Source organism: Macaca fascicularis, chromosome 4 (genome assembly GCF_037993035.2).
Source record: "Macaca fascicularis isolate 582-1 chromosome 4, T2T-MFA8v1.1".
Lineage (NCBI taxonomy): Eukaryota > Metazoa > Chordata > Mammalia > Primates > Cercopithecidae > Macaca > Macaca fascicularis.
The window spans coordinates 127,650,786-127,665,113 of NC_088378.1; positions in this window are offsets into that span (position 1 = coordinate 127,650,786).

The following is a 14,328-nucleotide window of genomic DNA, read 5'->3' on the forward strand; positions in this document are numbered from 1 at the left end:
CAAGAAGTTAGGAGAAGGCTTTCCAGGCCCAGGAAACAGCATTGTAAAGGTGCAGACTTGGCAGATTGGAGTAGTGCAGGCTCAGGGGCATGTTTAGCTGGAGACATAGAGGGTACATGGGGCATGGTTGCTGGGGAGAAGGGCTGAGGCCAGAGTGCCAAGGTAGTCACTCTCAGAGCTGGGGCTTCTGCTGGCATTCTCCCCAACTTCATTTTCTACCTTTCTATGTTCTGGGGGGCTGGCCCCCATGGACTGTCTCACCCTGGCACTCCTGCCCTCTGGCTTCTGGTTGAATTCAGTCAATGGGAAGCACCAGCAGATAATCTGAAGCTGGAAGGAGAGAGAGGCACCTCCAGCAACCTTGCTAGACCACAGTGTAGTGGGTACGTCCCTCTCTCTATGGCTGCACAGCTCCTAGCAGGTGACCCCTCTCCTGCAGCAACAGCCTTCACCAGGCTCCAGTAGCAGTTGCTCCCGGGCCCTTCAGGCCCAGAGGTGTCTCCGGCCATTGCTCTTGCCCAGACTTCTCCATCCCATGCTGATTCCCTTGATCCCGCTCACACTCCTGTAAATAACCCTGCATTCAACTCTGTGGTGGCTGTCGGCTAACAGGGCTCTGGAATCATGGCTGGGCTGACTTCATGGAGGAGCAGGTCTCATTGGGAGAAAAGGAGGGAGGGGTCTTGGAGACAGGTGAGGGCTTCAGACAGGGGATGCAGGGTGTGCTTGAGGCAAAGGTGGTGGCAGGAGCCAGAGCGGTGGATGAGATCCTGGTGTCTCTTTTTCCCAGAGTAGATAAAAGAGAAGGTCAAAAAAATAGAGGAAAACAAGAAAGCACCAGGTGTCCTGGGAGCCCAGGATCTAGCTAGTATGTAAAGAAGTCAGGCCAATATGCAGGGCAAACAGCCCACCATGCCCCAGGGTGAATATATCCCACCGTGCCCTGGGACCAACATCCCACTATGGCATCCCATTATGTGACATGCCCTGGGGCAAACACCCTGCTATCCCCTGGAGTGGAACACCCCAGAGCAAACATGCTCCAGGGTGAATGCCCCACTATGCCCTGAGGCAAACTATGCTCCGGCCCTGAGGCAAACATCCCACCATGCCCTGGGGCTGGCCAGTCCACCGGGAGAGGCTTGTTTCTTTGGAGTAGAGAATTAAAGAGATATTTTTGGGCCAGATGCTCACACCTGCTGTAACCCCAGCACTTTGGGAGGCTGAGGTGGCCAGATCATTTGAGCTCAAGAGTTTGAGATCAGCCTGGCCAACATGGTGAAACCCCACCTCTACTAAAAATACCAAAAAAAAAAAAAAAAAAAATTAGCTGGACCTAGTGGCAGGCGCCTGTAGTCCAGGCTACTTGGGAGGCTGGGGCAGGAGAATTGCTTGAACCAGGGACAGAGGTTGCAGTGAGCCGAGATTGTGCCACTACACTCCAGCCTGAGCAACAGAGTGAGACTCCGTCTCAAAAAAAATAAAAAATTAAATTAAGAGACTTTTGGGGGAAATAGGAAAACAGTTATTGAATTACTACTTTATTTAATCCTCATATCAAATGCCTCAGAGAGACAAAGTAACCTGGCCTATGTAGCTGGTAACTGACGAGGCTGGGATTTGAACCAGGGCGGTCTGCCTATGTAGCTATGCAGGTTCTTAAATGCTGTGTCGGCTGCCCTTTGGGCAGTCCTGGGTCTTCTCTGTAGCAGCTGGAAGGTGCTCTTGCCTCACTTGCTCTCTTTCCATACTGCAGGAGCTCACTTCCTTACTTTCCAGGGCAACCCTCTTATTGTTGCAAAGCTTGGGGTTCAAGGTAGCCTTGTCTAAGTTGTTCTTCCCCATTCATATTCATCCTGCCCATTGGGGTGGCCCCCACACAACCCCATTCTGTGCTCCTCAGGACAGCCTTTCCTGGGCTGGAAGACTGCCCCTGCCGCTCCCACCTCCTCTCATCCTCAAACTTGGGCTGGGGTTTCAGGGTTCCTCTCTGTCCTTATCCCGCAACCCTCAGGTTCTGAAACACTGACACATACATCCTCGTGGGAATTTAGAAACAGGCCCTACTTCAAATAAATTCAATATGTGAAAACTGAGATCAACATGACGGCTTCCCCTCTTCTCCCCTTTCCAAAGTTTCCCACTGTGGCCCAGGGCCTGGCTGTATCATGGAGCCTAAGGTCCCTTCCAGCCCTGAGACTCTGTGGTTCCAGCAATTCCTCTGCAAGGCCCTAAACACACCCCAAGGGCATGAGGTCTCCTCTTGAAAGAGGTGCCAGGCCTCCTTCCTTCCTAGCTTCATGGACTCAACCCCCGCCCCTCCCCTGTTCCTGCATGGCAGGCAGCGTACTCAGCCCCACTGGGCCAGAGGCACTCTGCACACATGCAGACATCCCCTGCATCCCACAGCTGCAGCCCTAATCCTAGACTTGTTTAAAACTGAATTACGAGCCTGTCGTGTGGTAGCTGAGAAGCGGAGGTGGAAAAGGATTTACTGGCCACATTAAATCATGTGCTTATTGTTAAGTGAGCTGGGCAAAGGAGGCGCTTAGAAGTTCTACATCCCTCCCCCTCCTCCTGACGTCCCACCAAAGTGCCTCCCACCCACCCACAAAGACCACCACTGGGGTCCTATCCGTTTATTTCAGAGGCTCACACTGGTTCCCCTGGCCCCACATCCCTTGCAGTGGTGGACAGAGGTTATTTTGTCCCCATTGTACAGATAAGTAGACCCAAAGTCTCAGAGAGGTGAGGCAATTTGCCTTCAATCACACAGCGAGGATGAAATGGAAAGAAGAGGCTTCTCGGCCTAGTGCCCCTGCAGCCCTGATTTTCCAAGCACAATTGCACATGTAAGCACTCCAGCACTTTTTTAGAAAGAACTCTTGAGCTTTAGGTATAAAGTTCACGTGACCCACAGCAGGCAGAGTTCAGCTCTCCCTGTGAAGGTCTCGGGCTATTCTGGTGAGACTCTTGAGAAAGCACAGAGGCCTGGCTTGGGGGTTAGGGAGAACCTCCAGGGCCCTGTGCCCCCTCCCACACCCACTCCACACCAGTGCTGGTCAAATGCTGGAGGACAGGTTCACAGCCCAGTGTGAAATTCTCTTATAGGAAGCAATCAGGCAGCTCCTGTCCTTATCTCCATTCACGCTCAGCCAATGCCCACCCCTTCCCATCTCCACACCCACAGGCTGGCTCCCCATGGCAGGCCACTGTTTGCTCCCACACTCTGCTCTCCCTCCTCACATTCCTGGCTGGTCCCCTCCCAACCCACTGTCTCTAGGCATCCCCCACTCATTCACCCCTGCAAGGTGCCCCTGGCCAGACCCTGCCCTGAAGCTGGGACACTGTGAGATCCCCACCAGACCACCTTCCTGAGGGAACAGCTGAGTCCAGGGGGCTTGACCAGGGTACCCAGGCAGCCGGCAGGCAGCTCTTTGTATTGGCAGCATTGGTAGGACCCACTACCCCTGAAAAGAATTCTGAGGCATCTTTGACTCTGTTTAGTGGGCATTTTTACGGCCTTTACAGCTGGAAAAGGGGCACAGCTAGTGAAGTGTGGCCCCTCGGCATTAGCAGCCCTTCTGCCCACCAGGAACACACTGTGATCTAGACTGAACCCCACAGCCCCATCCAAGTCCCCACAGGGACGCAGTTCCATCTGAATTACCATTACCATACTGCAGGCACTTAAAGGTGTTTCACAGTCATAGTCTCAGAATGCCTGTAACATTCCAGTTTGAACAGGCTGGGGGGGTTATTACTCACCCATTTTACAGGGCAAGAGACTGAGGCCCACAGAGCAGACGTGAGGTCAGCTGGAGGCAGTGACCCAGCAAGGGCAGGGACCCAGAAGTCCTCATCCCCGTCTGGGTTTTCTCTGCCTAGGCAGAAAGGAGAAGTCTGCCCAGGTTCTGCAGAGCCTGACAGATCGTGACCCCACCGACCTCATCAGGGGTCATTCTGTTCAGCCAGAAAAAGACTCCTTGCCACAGTTCCCCTTCCCCAACCTCACCTAGCAGGACTGAGCTGCAGAGTTGAGAGGAAAGCAAATAGCCCCTGAAGGGTGGGCTTTCAAGCTACCCGCTTACAGGTGGGGCTGAGGACCTGTAGATTTAGGTCTGCCGGCTTTCTCCGGAGTCGGCTCCTCAAGGACATTAGGGAAGGGCTTCAGTTCCCCACCAGCTGTTAAGAGCTCCTAGCCAGGGGAAGTGAGTCTCTCCCCGGAAAACAATGCCTTTGACTGAGGAAGCCAGATTCCCAGGGAGGGAGGGAGAGAGGGAGGGAGGGAGGGGAGTGTTCCGGGTCTCCTGGCTTCTGGGGGTGGGGAGGGGTGAAAGGTGAGGCTGCAGGGGAGGGCTGTTGACCCCAGGCCCCAAAGTGCAGCTCAGCACCCCTCCTAAGAGGATTCTCACTGCCGCTCAAGCTAGGATAGGGCTGGGGAAGGTGGAGCAGTGGACAGAGTTGGGCCAAGAATCCAGGTGTTTCCAAAAGAGGTGGTCAATAAGGAGGAAATGGCCAGAAGGGAGGGAGGGAGAAGGGAGGTAGTAAACAGTCTGGCAGGAAACCAGGAGGAAAGGGACAGGTAAATTGAATATGATGTCTGAGAGGGGTATTGGGCCAGGCGTTTTACATGTCTAATTGTAACAACAGCCTTGAAGGAAGGTAGGAGCATCCCATTCTGTGGATTAGACTACTAAGACTTAGCAAGATTAATGTGACTTTCCCTCAAGGTCATACAAAATGAATGACCCTTACGTCGCAAAACTCAGGCTTAGGCTCTGTAACACCAAGCCTGGGACTCTTTCTTCCCTACCAGACGCCCAGTTCTTGAGAGCTGTATCCATTGATTCCCCCACCATATCTAGGATCAAGCTCAGGATTTCATAATATAGTAATAGGTGTTCAATAAATATTGTCGCCCTGATGACTTTCAGGGCTACAGTTTCCCTTGTTTTGAAAACAGCTAACAAATCCTAAGGCAGACCTGCCTGGAGACAGCGTCTCTACCTGGGCTCTGTGGAGGCCCCATTCCAGCCCTTTTATCCTTAATCTGCCTCCCAACCCCACAGTCATCCTGTACCATCTGGGCTCAAAAATGTTTCAATGTCTCCACCCATGAAATAACATGGGGACAGAGTGGCCACCTAGGTTTCTCCCAGAGCTCCTGATCTGTGGCTGAGGACCACAGCCTCCACCTTCCACCCTATCACTCAGATCAATGAGTCCCTGGCATCTGAGATGCCAGGCATCTCAGATCAGAATATTCCCCAGAAGCACAGAAAGTCTAATTCATTTCATGTTTCGGGAGGAAGGTCCATAAAGAAATGAAAACTTGTGGTGATTCACAGAGAAGTGGCTGAAAAGATTCAAGCCTCAACCTTGGTCCTCCCTAATCACATGACCACAAGCGAACTTCTCCTCTGTCGGCCTCAGTTTTTGCATCAGTGCAATAGGAATGGTATCTGCCCTGCTAACCGCACAGGACTGCTGTGTGTTCAGATGAATCAGGTATGTGAAAGACACTTCTGCAAGTGGGGAAGAGGTGTGCAAAGGCAATTTGCTTTTATGGAGCTTATATTACTGTCATTTCCCATTGTTATTTTAATGCCCGAAAGGTTTGGGAGGCATTTCTCTAACTGAGGTGCTCGTGGTAAGCCCACACTCACTCGCTCCTGCTTGGAAAACGTTTTACATAGACTGAGGAGACCTGAGGTAGTTGCTGAGCTGCTTAGAACAGTATCTCTAGGTCACAGCCATCCTATTACTGGGCTTATACCCAAAGGATTATAAATCATGCTGTTGTAAAGACACACGCACACATATGTTTATTGTAGCACTATTCGCAATAGCGGAGACTGGGAACCAACCCAAATGTCCATCAATGATAGACTGGATTAAGAAAATGTGGCACATATACACCATGGAATACTATGCAGCCATAGAAAAGGATGAATTCATGTCTTTTGTAGGGACATGGACGAAGCTGGAAACCATCTTTCTGAGCAAACTATCACAAGGACAGAAAACCAAACACTGCATGTTCTCACTCATAGGTGGGAATTGAACAATGAGATCACTTGGACATAGGGTGGGGAGCATCACCCACCAGGGCCTGTCGTGGGGTCGGGGGAGGGGGAGGGATAGCATTAGGAGATATACCTAATGTAAATGACAAGTTAATGGGTGCAGCACATCAACATGACACATGTATACATATGTAACAAACCTGCACGTTGTGCACATGTACCCTAGAACTTAAAGTATAATAATAAAAATAAAAAATAAAATAAAATAAAAAAGGAACAGTGTCTCCAGGTTAATAAATATTGACTAAGAGAATGAATCAAGAAAAGAAGGGATGACCTTTGTGTACTGTGCTAGATATTGAGGTGGTAGCGTGGGATCAGGACTCCTTTTATGGCCGCTGGGTCAGCAAATGAAAGCTCCTGAAACATAGATGTCAAATTTGACTCTGATATAAGGTTCTTGCCAAGGATTGTGGGGAGAAAAGGGCCACAGAGACACAACCCTTTAGGAATTTTGAACCATTTCAGGAAACAATTCAGATATCTCCAGGCAAAAAGGATGAGGGAAGAGATGACACTGAAATTTGGGTCATTCACCACCTGCCCTCATCATTTTCTCCTGTCCCCCTTTTCCCCTCCCCTGTCCTATCCCTGCTCCCTGCCCCCAACACCCTCTGGTACAGCCAGAACCTGGCCTTGGGTTGGGGACACTGGGGAAAGGCGTGGGAAAAACAATCAAACCTTGGTCAGCCGGATAATTAGCTGTTCCTCTGTGACCATGGCCTCCCTGTCCTCTCCGTTTCGCCGCCACCCTCTACCCCCGCCCCTGCAGGACAAGTGTTTCCAAATACCCAGGCAACATCACCTCATTAATGTTAATGGGAAGTCCGGACATGAGCTTGAACGGTCATAAATTGCCCTATGTGAGAAAGGGTGAGAGTGTTTGTGTGTATTGCCTATGTGTGCACATGCTTCTGCAAGTGTGCACCACCTGTGTGTTGCATATACGAACTTGTGTGTACAACACAAATGAGAAAGTGTACATAATGCATGTGAGCTGTGTGTACATATTACTGTGTGTGTACACATGGACTCGAGTGTGCTGCAGGTGTGTGTGCTAGTGTGCAAGTATGTCTACTGTATGCATTCTGCATCTGTGTGGAGTGTGCATGCATAGGTGTGCATGAGTGCATACTGCCTTGTGTGCATGTGTTATTGCATATGTGCTTGCATATGCATACATATGCATACATATGTACATGTGTGAACTGAATATGTATACTGCATGTAGATGAATGTACATATGTGTGCACCCATAATAGCTCTGCAGTCATTTTTGCCTTGATCATAAGTGTATGTGTATTATGTACGGTATGCACTGTATGATATTTAGGAACCCAGGTGTACATGCCTGGGAGTACACACATGATATACACATATACCTACTATCAGCGCACCCTGTTGATATTGGTGCATTTCTGTGGGATTGTGTACCAGGCGGCAGCGGAGCATCAGTGGTAAATATACTAAATGGTGTAGTAACAAGGAGCTTAGACTCTGTAGCAAGACTGCATGAGTTCAGATCCCACTTCTGTCCCTTACTTGCTGTGCACATGACCTTGGGCAAGATATGTGACTTCTCTGGGCCTTGGCGTCTTCATCTCTGAACAGAGATTATAATTTTTACGTTCCACATGGTTGTTGTGAGGCTACACAGCAATTCATATGAAGGGTTTAAAATAATACCTGGCACATATCAAGCACCCAATAAATGTTGGTTATTATGATGTCATCATTAATAGCTCTGTGTACACATGGAAATATGTGCTTGTCTGGGGCATGTGCTATGTAAATCTGGGTGTCCGGTATGTGCACATGGCCCATGTTTATATCTAAGCCAGTGTGTGAATAGAGCTGTGAGTCTGGGGGCATGGGTAATATCCATACCTACAGGTGTCCTGGCACTCTGACAGTGGCGGACAGCATGGCAGCTGCAGCCTTGCCTCACTCCCATCCCCTGGAGCTCAGTTAAGAGGGCTGCTCTGAGGCGGAAGGCTGGCTGTAGCCACACCTGCCCATGCCACGGCTCATGTGGTCCACAGTACATAATACACACACATTGGTCTGACCAGCACCACCCACTGCCCCTTGTGAGGAGCAAGCTGGTAACTGGAGAGCCCCACTTCCTACTCCCTCTCCCTACAAATCCGGTCAGTCTCCAAGTTCTGTCAGCTCCGACCCTGAATCTCTCAATTTGTCCATCCCCTCTCTGTCTCCTCTCATGACCGCAATAGCCTCTTGTCCCTCCTAATCCACTCTCCATGCTGCAGCGAAAGTGATCTCTTAGAAATGCAAATCTCATCACCCCGTTCACTCGCCCGCCTAAACCCCTTTAATAGTTAGCTTTGCATTACTCTTGGAATAAGGTCTAAAATCTCTTCTACAGCATATGAGGGCTGGCCTGCCCACCCCAGCCATAGCTCCCACCCTCTCAGCCACTCCCAGCTTCTGCTCCCCCTCTCCCCACTCCCACTTTGGTCTTTGGTTCCCTCTGCCTGGAATGCTCTTCACCACCTTCATGTCAAATCTCTTTGGGACATCTTTACTTACAGACTGCCCCCCAATTTATATTTTCATGTTGCCCTGTAATAATTCTCACCTCTGCCATCAACACACAGGCAGTTCAATAACTGCTGCCATGTCATCCTCCTCTCCCCTAGGCACGATGAGCGCTGAAGGTGTCGGGCCACCCCTGTGTTTCTGGGCCCAGGTCCTATGTTGGCCAGACACATGCGATGCACCAGCAGTTGTGCTGAGGCTGGTGATTTGAGGCCCCGGCTGTCAAGAAGCTTGCAGTCTCTCAGAAGAGAAAGACAGACACAAAGCATACTGTTACCTTGGTCAATGCACCGACAGAGTGAGGAGGGGCCTGAGGGAGGATTCCAGGGGCCTTGCCAGAGGGGACCTTGAGAAATGAAGCGTAAGCCCGGAAAGGGAATTCCAGACATGGGAAGAGCAGGAGCAAAGGTTCAAAGGGAGGAGATTGTAGTGCGCGTGCAGCTTGCTGTTGCTGCGGCAAAAACTATAACATGGGAAGCACTAAGAGAAGGAACCGGGAAGGTCCGTGGGGACTAGACTGTGGGAACTTGAAGAATTTCTCCTTTGTTTGGACTGATCACACATCCATCAACTTAACATTTCAAAGTCCCAGCTGTGATAGGGTCACTCCTGTCCATCAGGCTTCATGTGACTGAGAGGAGGCTTCCCTGATGCCTGATGGAACCAGTTCAAGGACTCCTTGGGATGGCCACTGAGTCCATGGCCCCAGATCCCTACTTTATTAGCAGGAAGGAGAGGCCCAGAGAGGAGCAGTGGTTTCTCTCAAACTCACAGCTCAGCCAGCTGTGGGGTCGAGAGGCTGGCCTCGGCTCTGAGTCCAAATTGGGCCACCCAGCCTGCTCGGAGCCTGTGCCCAGAGGTCAGGGGTCAGAGGTCAGGCAGCTCCTTCCCCAGGAAGGCTCCAGTTGCCTCTGGGTGGAAGGGACGGCCCCTCACACAGGCCCCAGGCAGGAACTCAGGCAGGGCAGCAGATTAGCTCTCTGAGGAGGCCCAGGCAGAGACTAAAGGGGGTGGGGGGCCTCTGCTCGACGGCCAGGAGCTTTAATTCCCCGCTTTCAGTTGCTATTGCTAATTCAGGTCCCAAGGGGCTTGCTGAGTTTGTCCTGGACTCAGCCACTTAATCTTCTAATACCTCCCAGTAAAGCCCCTTTGTTCTCCCTCTTGCATAAGGTGGTAGGAACTGTGCAGCCTCCTCCCCTCTGCACCTCCCTCATCACTCAGCCTGGAGCCCCTGCTGGTGGCGGCGGCTGCACCTCCAATCCCTCCCGGGCCCCCAAGAACTTTCCAGCAGGGGATGTTTAAGGCAGTTAGCCGCTCTAAAGACACACTTCTGAGTCTGTCTTGCCCCTATCTTTTAGAGGCCTGGCATCGTACCACAGTGACTGGGCCAGAGGGATCCCTAAACTGTGGTTTTACCCATCTTGGCAATAGGAAGGGCTTGGCTGGCTCAGGGAACCTTCCAATGGTGAGGCACGTGCCCTCTGAACGCCCAGGAGCGATCTGGCAGGGGGTCTCCCTCTCGTCCTTCCCCAGCCCTAGGGTAATAAGGGCCGGCTTCACGGACTGCGGCTTGGGCTCAGGTTGAGAAGAGCCCCACACTTGGTTTAATGTTCTACTGTCACCATCTTGAAATTATTTGTTTTTGAACAAATGGTCTAGTGTTTTCATTTTGCAGTAGGCACCACGAGTTTTCCAGCTGGTCCTGCCTAGAGTTTTGTGGGAAGCCAGCCTGGGGACCTGAGGAAAGCTGGGTTCCGGTCCCATCTCAGCCCTGGCTGGATGAATGAACTTTGGCAAGCCCTTGTCTTCCCTCTGGAACTCAGTTTCCCCAAGTTACATCAGTTTAGCTAACATTGACAGAATACTAAATATGCTGTCTAAAACTGCCCCAAAAGCCAAGCTCAGCAGGGGCCTAAGTAAGCTGGGGATTATTGAAAGATAAGTGATGGGGAGGGGACAAAAAAAGAGAAGGGGGCCTTCAGTGTTTGCCCCTCTGGACTTTTGCAGGAGTCTGGTGGAAGGAGTTTGGGGAAAGCAGAGGCAAGATGCCTGTCCTGGGCCTCGTCATCCCTTCCCTGGGAGCTTGGAAGGCCAGACAGCGAGAGCAGATGGCTGAATTGGCCATGAGCATAGAGGGAGGGCAGCTTGATCCAGATCCCCATTACCCTTATTCAAGGCACCCCCTCGTGGGCCAAGCCCCCCGGGGCAGGACAGCCCTTTGCTAACATCCTTGCCTCTATTAGGTATTGGGGTAGGGCTCTGCTTGTGGGAACATCAAGGGGTCAATGGCTCATGTGGGCCAGGGCAGACCGGCTCTACCTTCCCAGGTTCTGGAAAGACCCAGAGCCTTCCCAGGGCATGATCACTCCCACCGACGGTTCCCCCAGACCCAGAGGGGTATGGTTCCATGTCCATCTGCCATTCTCCCAACCCCTGATCTCTACCCCCTTCTCACTAAGTACTAAATTAGCCCAAAAGCCAGGAAAGAGGCCCTGGAGGAAATGGCTCCTCCCTGGGAACTGCAGGCTGCCCTCACCAGAGCCCTTTGAGTTCGGGCCTGGCTTATGCTTGCTGAAACATGGCTTCTACTGGTCCCCGAGGCATCAGCTGGCTTTCCTCCCTGCTGCAAAGGAGGGAGCTGCACAGCATGGGAGCTTCCGGGGGGCCAGGATGCATTTGCTCTCACCTCCACTTCCCCTTCAGTAGTTAGGACAGGGCTCTCTACACCGTTGGGATGGACAGAGGTCCCAATGGTTCTTGGGCTTATTATCACCACTACCCATGGGCCAGCTGTATCCCAGCTTCCCAGGAAAAAGAGGGCTGCCTGTAAGCTCTACTAAGGACTAGGTCCCTACTTACCTGGTTCACCATCAAATCCCAGGTCCTAGCACAGTGCCTGGTTTACAGTAGGTGCCCTATAAGATTTATTAAACAAATGAATGAACTGAGTTTATTCTTCAATTTCATTGAATGAATAAATGAAGTAGCAACTGGAAGCTTCCAAGTCAGAGCCAAAAAGATCTTCCTCACTTTTACACGGGTCATGTTTAACCAAACATAGTTGTTCTCTTGCCTGTGGTTTGCTCTCTGATGTTGGAGCTAATACTGAATGAATGAAGAGGGGTTGGCATGCCCCTTGTCCCAAGGCTAGGGAAAGGATGCACAACCTCTCCAGGGCCTCCAGGTGACAGCAACTCACACTCCCAGAACACCAAGATAGAAGGCACCCTGGACAACCATAACCAAACTTCTCAGGCTCAGCTGAGGTGACTAAGGCCCAAAGAAGGGAAGGGACCTGCCCTAAGTTCCACAGTGAGTTGGTAGGGGAAGTAGTTGGTACCAATTCAGAAGTTGGTAAGGGAACTAGAACTCAGGATTCCTGACTCTCTGCCCGGAGCTCTTTCCATCCTGTCAAGCACACACATGAGTCTAGGTTCCCTCCTGGTCAGGCAGGCCTTTTCTAGGACCTGGGCCCTGGCTGTCCCAAGCAGTGACAGCCTGGCCACCTGCTGGCCAGAATGCTTGCAACTGCCAGGGAAGAGGTAAGTTTGCCGTTTGTTTGGACTCAGGTGGCTGTGCACAACTGTGAGGTCTGCAGGAAGCTGGGCAGGCCCCTCTCATCTCCATCCCTGCTCTGGGGGCAGAGGGCTGGCTGGCTGCAGGGCACACAGGACCAAGGCACCAGGTTGGCAGGAGAAACTCAGGGCCTGACAGTTTATAGTGGGGATAGCTCCCCAGGCTCTGTCATCAGACCTCAAACAAGGTAGGATGTCATCGACAGCTGCCCAGGCAGCAATGGGAATGGTGCTAAGGCCCTGGGCATGGATACCAGGCTCTGACCCCCCAGTTACGTCCTTGGAATGAGCTCCGGCTTCTACCCTCTCCTGGACCACGCAATCTGACAGTTTCTAATATAGGCTCTCTCATTCTTGCCACAACTCGGTCATAAATATTAGATTGCTCCCATTCTACAGATAGGACAACTGAGGCCTAAGTAGTTTCAGTGCCTTGCCAGAACTCCAACAGCAAGAAATCCAAGTCCAGGTCTGTCTTGGAGGCCTTCTCCCTTCCCAAAATTTTACAACTTTACATTCGAGTGACTTGTGACACTGTCCAGTTCTTCTGGCAACCCGCCTTCCCAGAGCTCCCTGTTAAGAAAAAGTGCATGGAACCCACTGCCACGGGAAAGATGCATCAGACACTGATGTTACTGGACAGCGTCAGGCTGACAGATCTGACCAGGTCATTCCCTTCCAGCAGAAATCTGCTATGGCTCCCCATTACCCACAGGATAAGGCCCCAGCTCCCCACCACCCTGCTGCGATGTCACCCCTGCCGGCCTCTCCAGCCTGAGCCCACACTTTTCCTGCTTTGAACCTCAGGATCTAGCCCCTAGCAGGTGGTTTCTAAAGCAGCCCTCACCATGCGGTTTCTAGCCTCCAGGCTTAAGTGCAGGCTGTATTCTCTTCCCGGACATCCCCAGCCCACTCCCCCCTTCTCTAATTTAAAACTAATTTAAAACTCAGATAAAGTATGACCACTCTCATGAAGACTTCCCTGCCTTCTCTAGACCCGCTAAGACTGAAGCAGATCCCCCTCCTATCCCCTATAATCCCTTGGCCTACTTGTACCATACTAGAGAAAAATGATCTGCTTCTGTGCCGCCCACTTGTCTACACTGTGAGCCATCCTTCCACCTCTGGGTCCCAGTGCCTAGCGCTGTACGGGGTGCCCAGTGGGTGTTCAGTGAACATTTGTTGAATGAATGAATGAATGAATGAAATGAAGAGATGCCCTGGGGAGGTAGCCTCTGTAGGCATGGGAGTGTCCAGAGGAGCTGTGGATGTCCCCTACCAGCTGGAGGAGCCCAGGGAATCCCTACCTCTCTGTCAACTCTGGGCTGAAACCAACAAGGTAGAATTGAACTGGGATAAAGATCAAAACTTCCTGGCTGTATCCACTTCCTGTGGGGTCTGTGACCAGGTGCCTCACAGCCCCGCTTAAAGACATGGAGGGTCACCTCCAGCCCTCTGTGCCTGAGGATGTGGAATCTCAGGACCAGCCAGAAAGGGTATTGCCTCCAGGAGCTCCTGGGACATAGTCCAGTCCTGTCTCCACCTCTGAGCAGCACAATACCTCAAGCTCCTGCCCCATAAGGAGCAGAGAGACCCAGAAATCTGTTCACTTTGAGAGGGAAGAATGGAAACATTCAATAAGGAAAGATTTCTGGGACCTTCCAGAAGCATGACACATGGTGGTCAACCCCAGAGGGGAGAGTCATCCTTTACGACCTCCCTGCCTTCAGTGAGGTCCTCAAGATGACTGAGCGCTTCAGCACCAGGACTCTTAACCAAGGAGCAGGTAGGAGAGAGAAATGTGCTGTCTGCAAAAGTGTAATCAATATGGTAATATCCGGGAAATGAAAACACTCACACGCCCTGCATATACACCAACTGCAGACAAAGTTCTTAGCTGGTGAAACTATGCAGAGAGAGTGGGACAAAGCACAAGGCCGTGGTTTAAACGAAGCTGACTGCATTGCTTGAGCAGTGCTTTTCAGGATGACTGTTTATAGACAATTGGTGAGTTATTAATACTAATGGCTGTCGTGCGTTGTTCCTTCCTTACCACCAGACGAAGACAGCATTTTTAGATGCATTCTTTTCCTTTGCCCCGTTTA